The following is a 10,978-nucleotide window of genomic DNA, read 5'->3' as shown; positions in this document are numbered from 1 at the left end:
AGGAGGCATTTTCAAGATATCAGTCAAGCGAGTACGCGAAAAGACTGGCCTCAGCATTTCAGCAAAGCGTTCAAATTCTTCATCATCATTCTTTTTAGTTGACTTAGGTGCAAAAGGCATAGGTTTTTGAACCCACGGTTCTCTTTCTTTACCGTGTTTTCTAGCCACAAAGTCTCTTTTATCATACCTTTTATTCTTAGGTTGTGGGTTATCAAGATCAACAAGTGGTTCTATCTCAACATCATTGTTTGGTTCTTTATTATTTTGTTGAGAGTCTTCATGAACATCAGCATTATATTTTTCATTATCACTAGGCGAATATTCATTACCACACTGAGTTTCAGCATCAGACATAGAAGTTTCATTATCACTATCAGGAGGTTTTTCTATTTTAGGTTCACTAGGAGCATGCAAAGTCCTATCAATTTTCTTCTTCCATTTCTTTTTAGAAGAACTAGGTGCAGTGGTGTTGTTCCTTTGTGAATCCTGTTCAATTCTTTTTGGGTGTCCCTCAGGATAAAGTGGTTCCTGAGTCATTTTACCTCCTCTAGTTGCAACTCTAATAGCAAAAGTCATGTATATTATTATTCATTTCATCAAGCAATTCTCTTTGAGATTTAGCAACTTGTTCTAACTGAGTTTGTACCATAGAAGCATGCTTTCCAACACCTCTAACATCATTTGAGATTCTAAATAACAAGTCACTCAAGCGAGCAATCATATCATAATTATATTTCAATTGTTTCATAACATTTGCATTGAAGTGATCTTGTTTCCTAATATAGTTTTCAAATTCATAAAGGCATTGGCTAGGGTGCATATTGTGAGGATTGTCATTATCGTTGAACTTCATGAGAGAATTTACCTCTACCACCTTAGGCAGTGGTGGTGTATTAAGCCCATGTATTTCTTCGATAGGAGGTAAATTTTTAACATCCTCAACTTTAATACATTTTCCTTCATAGATTTCTTTGCCTCTTGCATATCTTCAAGACTGAGATATAATATACCCCTCTTCTTTGGAGTGGGTTTAGGCGGTGGTTCAGGAAGAATCCAATCATCATAATTTTTCAATATGTTATTCAATAATTCTTCAGCTTTCCCAACAGTTCGCTCCCTGAAAACACAACCAGCACAACTATCTAGGAAATCCCTAGAAGCATCGGTTAGTCCATTATAGAAGATATCAAGTATTTCATTTTTCTTAAGAGGATGATCATGCAAAGCATTAAGTAACTGACAAATCCTCCTCCAAGCTTGTGGGAGACTCTCTTCTTTAGTTTGCACAAAGTTAAATATTTCCTGTAAAGCAGCTTGTTTCTTATGAGCAGGGAAATATTTTTCAGAAAAGTAATAAATCATATCCTGGGGACTACGCACACAACCAGGAGCAAGAGTATTGTACCAAGATTTAGCATCACCCTTTAATGAGAACGGAAATAATTTGAGAATAAAGTAATAGCGAGTTTTCTCATCATGAGTAAAAAGGGTGGCTATGTCATTCAACTTAGTAAGATGTGCCACAACAGTTTCAGTTTCATAACCATGGAAAGGATCAGATTCAACCGAAATAATTAACTCTGGGTCGACAGAGAATTCATAATCCTTATCATCAATAAAGATAGGTGAAGTAGCAAACTTATGATCATATTTCATTCTAGCATTCAGAGATTTTTCTTTCTACTTGCATAATAATTTCTCTAGATCATCTCTATCCTTACAAGCAATAATAGCTCTAGTTGTCTCCTCATTCATAACATAACCTTCCGGTACCTTAGGCAATTCATATCTATGAAGGCTAGTTCTAGCAAGTGTTTCAGGAGTTTCAGTTTCAAGCTCATCATCAGATTCAACAACATCATGTTGTATTACTCTAGCAATTTGTTTATCAAGAAATTCACCAAGTGGCACATCATCATTATCAAGCAAGATACTAGCATCATCATAAGCATTATCCATAGCAGAAGTAGCATCATCAATAACTTGCGACATATCAGAATTAATAGCGTGTGGTGGTGTTGCAAGTTTACTTATAATAGAAGGTGAATCTAAAGCAGAAATGGATGTCAGTTCCTTACCTCCCCTCGTCTTCGAGGGAAAAATCTTAGTCTTAGCATCCTGCATATTCTTCATAGTGATAGATTTATAATAATCCCAAGTGACTCAACAAATATAGCTATGCTCCCCGGCAACGACGCTAGAAAAAGGTCTTGATAACCCACAACTGTAGGGGACTGCAACAGTTTTTGAGGATAGAGTATTCAACCCAAATATATAGATTCGACACAAGGGGAGCCAAAGAGTATTTGAAGGTATTAGCAGCTGAGTTGTCAATTCAACCACACCTGGAGATTAATTATCTGTAGCAACGTGATCAGTAGCAAAGTAATATGATAGTTTGGATAATAGTGACAGTAGCAATGGTAACGGTAACAATGATAGCAATACTTTTGTAACAAGTGCAACAGTAACGATAGCAGTAGTAACTTAGCAAGAACAATATAAGATAAATTCGTAGGCATTGGATCAGTGACTTGTTGGATGATATTCATCATGACACAGTTATAACCTAGGGTGATACGACACTAGCTCCAGTTCATCAATATAATGTAGGCATGTATTCCATAAATAGTCATATGTGCTTATGGAAAGAACTTGCATGACATCTTTTGTCCTACCTCTCATGGCAGCGGGGTCCTATTGGAAACTAAGGGATACTAAGGCCTCCTTTTAATAGAGAACCAGAACAAAGCATTAACACATGGTGAATAAATGAACTCCTCAAACTACGGTCATCACCGGGAGTGGTCTCGACTATTGCCACTCCGGGGTTGCCGGATCATAACACGTAGTAGGTGACTATAACTTGCAAGATCGGATCTAGAACATGAATATAATGGTGATAACATAAATGATTCAGATCTGAAATCATGGCAACGGGCCCAAAGTGACAAGCATTAAGCATGGCAAAGTCATAGCAACATCAACCTTAGAACATAGTGGATACTAGGGATCAAGCCCTTGCAAAACTAACTCGATTACATGATGAATCTCATCCAACTCCTCACCGACCAGCGATCCTATGAAGGAATTACTCACTCCCGATGGGGAGCATCATGGAATTGGCGATGAAGAAGGGTTGGTGATGACGAAGAACAAAGACCCCCCTCTCCGGAGCCCCAAACTGACTCCAGATCTGGCCTCCCGATGAAGAATAGGAGGTGACGGCGGCTCCGTCTCATGGATCATGATACTTATTTCTCCCTGATTTTTTCTAGAAAATAGGATTTTATATTGTCGGTTTCAGGGTCTACGGGGCCACCAGGTGGGGACAACCCACCTGGGCGCGCCCTGGTGGGTTGTGCCCACCCAGGTGCCCCCCTCCGGTGGATCTTGGCTTTAGAAATTCTTATTTATTGTATAAAAAATCCTCGCAAAGTTTCGTTCCATTTCAAGAACTTTTATTTCTGCACAAAAACAACACCATGGTAGTTCTGCTAAAAACAGCGTTAGTCCGGGGTTAGTTTCATTCAAATCATGCAAATTAGAGTCCAAAACAAGAGGAAAAGCGTTAGGAAAGGTAGATAGACGTATCAATAGGCATCCAACAGGGATATAATAAAAACTTTCATATAAAGTGCATTAAATACTATGAGAAGTTTGATTCCTTATGATTGTTTTGAGATATGAAGATGGTGATATTAGAGTCATGCTAGTAAGTAGTTGTGAATTTGAGAAATACTTGTGTTAAAGTTTGTGAGTCACATAGCATGCACGTATGGCGAACCGTTATGTGATGAAGTCGGAGCATGGTTTATTTTTTGATTGTCTTCCTTAAGAGTGGTGGTCAGGGACGAGCGATGGTCTTTTCCTACCAATCTATCCCCCTAGGAGCATGCACGTAGTACTTTGTTTTGATGACTAATAGATTTTTGCAATAAGTATGTGATTTATTTATGACTAATGTTGAGTCCATGGATTACACACACTCTCACCTTTCCGCCATTGCTAGCCTCTCTAGTACCCCGCAACTTTTGATGGTACCATAAACCCACCACATATCCTTCCTCAAAACAGCCACCATACCTACCTATTATGGCATTTCCATAGCCATTCCGAGATATATTGCCATGCAACTTTCCACCATTTCGTTTAGTATGACATGCTCCATCATTGTCATATTGCTTTGCATGATCATGTAGTTGACATCATATTTGTGGCAAAGCCACTGTTCATCATTTTTTATACATGTCGCTCTTGATTCATTGCACATCCCGGTACACTACCAGAGGCATTCACATGGAGTCATATTTTGTTCTAAGTATCGAGTTGTAATTCTTGAGTTGTAAGGAAATAAAAGTGTGATGATCTTCATTATTAGAGCATTGTCCCATGTGAGGAAAGGATGATGGAGACTATGATTCCCCCACAAGTCGGGATGAGACTCCGGACAAAAAAAAGAGGCTAAAAAAATAATAGAAGGCCCAAATAAAAAATAAAAAAGAGAGAAAAAGAGAGAAGGGACAATGTTACTATCCTTTTTGCCACACTTGTGCTTCAAAGTAGCACCATGATCTTCATGATAGAGAGTCTCCTATGATATCACTTTCATATACTAGTGGGAATTTTTCATTATAGAACTTGGCTTGTATATCTCAATGATGGGCTTCCTCAAATTGCCCTAGGTCTTTATGAGCAAGCAAGTTGGATGCACACCCACTTAGTTTATTTTTGAGCTTTCATAAACTTATAGCTCTAGTGCATCCGTTGCATGGCAATCCCTACTCACTCATATTGATATCTATTAATGGGCATCTCCATAGCCCGTTGATACGCCTAGTTGATGTGAGACTATCTCCTTCTTTTTGTCTTCTCCACAACCACCGTCTATTCCACCTATAGTGTTATGTCCATGGCTCACGCTCATGTATTGCGTGAAAGTTGAAAAGCTTCGAGAACATCAAAAGTATGAAACAATTGCTTGGCTTGTTATCGGGGTTGTGCATGATTTAAATATTTTGTGTGATGAAGATGGAGCATAGCCATACTATATGATTTTGTAGGGATAAGCTTTCTTTGGCCATGTTATTTTGAGAAGACATAATTATTTTGTTAGTATGCTTGAAGTATTTTTTTTTATGTCAATATTACACTTTTGTTTTGTATTTTTCGGATCTGAACATTCATGCCACAATAAACAGAAATACATGGATAAATATGTTAGGTAGCATTCCACATCAAAAATTCTATTTTTATCATTTACCTACTCGAGGACGAGCAGCAATTAAGCTTGGGGATGCTTGATACATCTCCAACGTATCTATAATTTTTGATTGTTCCATGCTATTATATTATCTGTTTTGAATGTTTTAAATGCATTAATATGCTATTTTATATGATTTTTGGGACTAACCTATTAACCTAGAGCCCAATGCCAATTTTTGTTTTTTCCTTGTTTTAGAGTTTCGCAGAAAAGGAATGCCAAATGGAGTCCAAACGGAATAAAACTTTTGCGATGATTTTTCTTGGACTAGAAGACGCCCAGGAGACTTGGAGTGCAAGTCAGAGGAGCCTCGAGGCAGCCACAAGGGTGGAGGGCACGCCCCCGACCTTGTGGGCCCCTCATAGCTCTCCTGACCTAATTCTTCCTCCTATATATACTCTTATACCCCAAAAACATCCAGGGAGCCACGAAACCACTTTTCCACCGTCGCAACCTTCTGTACCCGTGAGATCCCATCTTGGGGCCTTTCCGGCATCCTGCCGAAGGGGGGATCGATCACGGAGGGCTTCTACATCAACATCATTGCCTCTCCGGTGAAGCGTGAGTAGTTTACTTCAAACCTATGGGTCCATAGCTAGTAGCTAGATGGCTTCTTCTCTCTCTCTCTTTGATTCTCAATACAAAGTTCTCCTCGATGTTCTTGGAGAGCTATTCGATGTAATACTCTTTTGCGGTGTGTTTGCCGAGATCCGATGAATTGTGGATTTATGATCAGCTAATCTATGAATATTATTTGAATCTCCTCTGAATTCTTTTATGCATGATTTGATATCTTTGCAAGTCTCTTCGAACTATTGATTTGGTTTGGCCAACTAGATTGGATTTTCTTGCAATTGGAGAAGTGCTTAGCTTTGGGTTCAATCTTGCGGTGCTCGATCCTAGTGACAGAAGGGGAAACGACATGTATTGTATTGTTGCCATAGAGGATAACAAGATGGGGTTTTCATCACATGCTTGAGTTAATCCCACTACATCATGTCATCTTGCTTAATGCGTTACTCTGTTCTTATGAACTTAATACTCTAGATGCAGGCAGGAGTCGGTCGATGTGTGGAGTAATAGTAGTAGATGCAGAATCGTTTCGGTCTACTTGACACGGACGTGATGCCTATATTCATGATCATTGCCTTAGATATCGTCATAACTTTGCACTTTTCTATCAATTGCTCAGCAGTAATTTGTTCACCCACCGTAATAACTTCTATCTTGAGAGAAGCCTCTAGTGAAACATATGGCCCCCGGGTCTATTTTACATCATATTAGTTTCCCGTCAACTTGCTAATTTCTGTCACCATTCCCATACTTTGCAATCTTTTACTTTCTGTTCCATAAACCAAAAATACCAAAAATATTACTTTCTCATTTATCCATCTCTATCAGATCTCACTTTGCGAATAACCGTGAAGGGATTAACAACCCCTTTGTCGCGTTGGTTGCAAGTTGGTGTTTGTTTGTGCAGGTATTCGGTGGCTTATTGCGTAGTCTCTTACTAGATTGATACCTTGGTTCTCAAAACTGAGGGAAATACTTACGCTACTTTGCTGCATAACCCTTTCCTCTTCAAGGGAAAAACCAACGCAAGCTCAAGAGGTAGCACCTAGCACAAGCTAGCTAGCATCAAGGGGCAACCCACCCATACAGATAACATGAGGGGAAGATGACACTACTGGCAAAAACATCACACGCATGAAGCGTGGTGGGCCTGCCATGATACACAGGGAGGAATGGGAGCCCTGGCGGTGGAAGAGCGAGGGGAGCTGGGCCATTTGACAAAAATTGAAGGTCTGAGTGGCTCATCCTTTCTTGAAAAAAAGGGAGGTGCTAGCCAATGTATAATGAATAGGTACATTCAACGATAGACAGACAACAATGGCTACGTGCGAATTAGCTTCTGAGATCGAGAAATCTCAGTTTCACTAGAGGATTTTCCAATGAATGTTGGGCTAGTCACCGTTATAGGTACTCAGGATATTGTGTTTGGAGAGGTAGATAGATAGGACGTAGTCTTGCTCAATCATGACCCTAGCTTTATCGCGAGGCAAAGTTGCCTAAAAGATGAAGAAAATGGAAAAGGATGAAAAATGCAATGGAATTCCTGATCCAGTAAGAAATCCTGAAAGTGCGTTATATCGACTAGAGGGGGGGTGAATAGGCGATTTTTATGAATTCTTCACTGAGGAATTTGCGGGTGAGGAAATTCCTGAGTGAAGAACTACTTGCAGCGGAATAAGTACTCAGAAGTAAACATGACAGTGCATGAGCATGGTCTTCATGATGAAATGAAAACAAGCACAGAGTACAGAAAGAGTAAACACAGGATAAGACAAACAGACTGAAGAAATTGAACTGAGGAAATAGAGAGAATCTTCAGTCAAAGTCTTCAAACAGATATGAACAAGCACGCAACACATAAATGAGGAAATGGAAGGGTTGAGGAAATGGAACCAGGTAACTTGGTGAAGACAATGATTTGGTAGACCAGTTCCAACTGTTGTGACAGTTGTACGTCTGGTTAGGGCGGCTAGGTATTTAAACCTGAGGACACACAGTCCCGGACACCCAGTCCTGAACACGCAGCTCAGGACACTTAGTCCTCAGCGAATTCTCCTTGAGCTAAGGTCACACAGACCTCGCCCAATCACTCGTGGTAAGTCTTCAGGTGACTTCCAAACCTTCACAGACTTGGTCACTCGGCGATCCACAATTTCCTCTTGGATGCTCTACACCATGACGCCTAATCGTCTAGAAGACGCACAGTCTTCAAAGGTAACAAGCGTCGGATCCACGCAGGATCAATCTCTTCAGTGATGCTCAATCACTTGGGGTTTGTAGGTGTTTGGGTTTGGGTTTTCCTCACTTGATGATTTTCACTCAAAGTCCTCGGAGGATGGGTTGCTCTCAAATGACAAGTGTCAGTTTCTCTAGGAGCAGCCAACCAGCTAGTGGTTGTAGGGGGCGGCTATTTATAGCCTAGGGAGCAGCCCGGCATGATAAGACATAAATGCCCTTCAATGATATGACCGTTAGGTGGGTAGATATTTTGGGACAGCTGGCGCATAGCACAGCAATGGTCGGAATTTTGAGTAGCAAAATCCTCGGGGCTATCATGTTCCTCACCATGTAGGCAATCCGCACTAGCGAATTCCTAACTCCTCAGTCAGAACAAATTCCTCAGAGACCAGAAGAACTTCGTCTCTGTCACTGAAGAAATTGACTGAGCTATATGAGATTTCCAATGGCTTCACTCGAAGGGATTGGTAGGTGTAGGATTTGAGTTGAGAATCACATGGAAATTTTTCCTTAGTATTTCCTCGACCCCATTTAACATTACGGTGTTTCCTATGACTCAAGAAAGAGAAAATGAAACTACGAAAAAAAAGTATTCATGCTTCATGTTCCTCGAGTGAATACCAAGTCTTCAGGATTGCACCAATTTCTTCACTTTCAAAGTCTTCAGAAATCCAAAGTCTTCAGTCGAAGAACTTCATTTTTAGGGGTCGACTTTCTCTGTAAATATCAAACTCCTCATAGACTTATGGACATGTGTACACTCATAAACACATTAGTCCCTTAACCTATAAGTCTTCAATGCACCAAAATCACTAAGGGGCACTAGATGCACTTACAATCTCCCCCTTTTTGGTGATTGATGACAATATAGGTTAAGTTTTCAACGGGGATAAACATATGAAGTATAAATACTGGAATTTGAGGAATTTGATTGCAAGATATAGAAGAACTCCCCCTAAAGATGTGCATAGTGAAGAATTTGCTTTTGAAGCAATGCACACTTGAAGAGTAGAATCATGGAGATCTCCCCCTATATCTTGTAATTCATACACGCATTGACATATAATATGAAGAATTTGAAATGCATGATGAAATATTGTGACTGATGTAATTCAGCATGCGTGCATTAACATTAATGAGGAACAAGCATGCAGGAAAGCATAACAATAGTATCAGGCCACCATAGAGTTTAAGATTACAACTCGATCCAGCAAAGTCTTCAAAAGAACGAGAGTTGTAACTTAGAAAAAAACGCCCATAAATGTAGACCCGCTTGAAGACTAACTCAAATTTCTCCCCCTTTGTCATCGAATGACCAAAAGGATCGAAAATGAGGACTAACGCCCCTGAAGAATATCAAGTTGATGGAGGAGCGCCAGCGTTGTTGGGGTCGTTTGTCGTTGTAGGGCCCGCCGCAGTGTCGTTCAAGTCTTCATACTCGTCGGTGTCACGGGATGAAGAATATGAGCTGGCCACCAAGGTAGGAACTTTGACCTTCTTGAATTTCTTCGGAGGAGGTGAAGACCAGTCAAAATCTTCCTTGAGACCCATTTTCTTCAGATCTTCTTCACCATACAGATGTGATAGGACAGCCCAGGTGCGACCGAAGACTTCATGGAGGTAGTAATGGTTTTTCTTCACTGCATTATGTGTAGCAGTCATGTTGTGAAGAATAGAACCAAACTGACGCTTAACCCATTTATGATTTCGATCCACCTTCTAGTGAAGACTAAGAAGCAGCTCACGGTCAGTCATCACACATGGAGCTGTGGCTTGAGGAGTAGACTTGGGTGCAGTGGCAGCAAAATCATGAGTGGCAGAGTCATCATTGGTGGAGTAAGATGCAGCTTTGCGAAAATGACCATCCAATGGACGAATGCCTTCATCAATGACAAGAGGTGCCTTGCCCTTTTCATCAGTTGAAGTAAAAGTCTGCTTCAGGACTTCAATCGGGGGTAGATAGCTGAGGTGATTCTGAAAATCAGCCTTGTAGTTGAGTGAAGACCTTGTTTTGAGGAATCTCATAATCCAAGGAGCATAAGGCTTCAACTCAAACGGAGAGAGTGCAAAATTTGCCAAAGTCCTCATGAAGAAATCATAATAATTGATTGGAATGCTATGAATGATATTGAATAGCAGATTCTTCATGATGCCAACTATTTCCTCATCAGATGAGTCGTGGCCTTTGATGGGACTCATTGTCATCGTCAGAATGTGATACACTGTTCTGGGCACATAGAGTAAGTCCTTTACGAGGAATTTGATCCTTGGGGCTTGAACGGGCTTTAGAGGCTTCATTAACACTTGCATGTAATGAGCAGTGAGTTCAGGTTCTTGGTACAGGCAGCGAGCTCCTTCACTAGGTGGACTGATGGGCAGGGCATGAAGCAATTCAGAGGTCGGTGCCTTATAATGAGTATTATCGGTCATCCAGTCCAAGACCTGGGTGTTGATATCTTCAGGATCACCTATGATATGCAGTGTAGCGTAGAACTGAAGAATAAGCTCTTCATTCCAATCAACAATGTCAGAGCAAAAGTTGAGGAGGACTGCATCATGAAGCACACTGAGCACATGAGTGAATCAAGGCAATGATTCCATGTCCACATGAGGAATATGCTCTTGGTAGAAGATTTTGTCCTTGTTGAAAAGCAATGAAGAATAGAAATTGGCCTGGCTGGCAGTCCAGAAGCGCTTCCTCCTAAGATGAGCAGAGACATAAGGATTGTAGTCAGTGAAGAATACATGCTCGCCAAAGAAGGCATCAGCCTTGAATTTTTGTTTCTTCGAGAAGGGATCCTTTGGCTTGGGGTGAGGAGCGTCAGTAAATTGCATCACAACCTTAGGGATCTCGATCTCAGGTTCCACAGGCTGAGGAATTTCAGGTACTTCTTCAGTGGCAGC

This window comes from Triticum dicoccoides, chromosome 6A (genome assembly GCF_002162155.2).
Source record: "Triticum dicoccoides isolate Atlit2015 ecotype Zavitan chromosome 6A, WEW_v2.0, whole genome shotgun sequence".
Taxonomy (NCBI): domain Eukaryota; kingdom Viridiplantae; phylum Streptophyta; class Magnoliopsida; order Poales; family Poaceae; genus Triticum; species Triticum dicoccoides.
The sequence above is the reverse complement of the archived record's forward strand: the minus strand, read 5'-3'. Positions refer to the sequence as shown.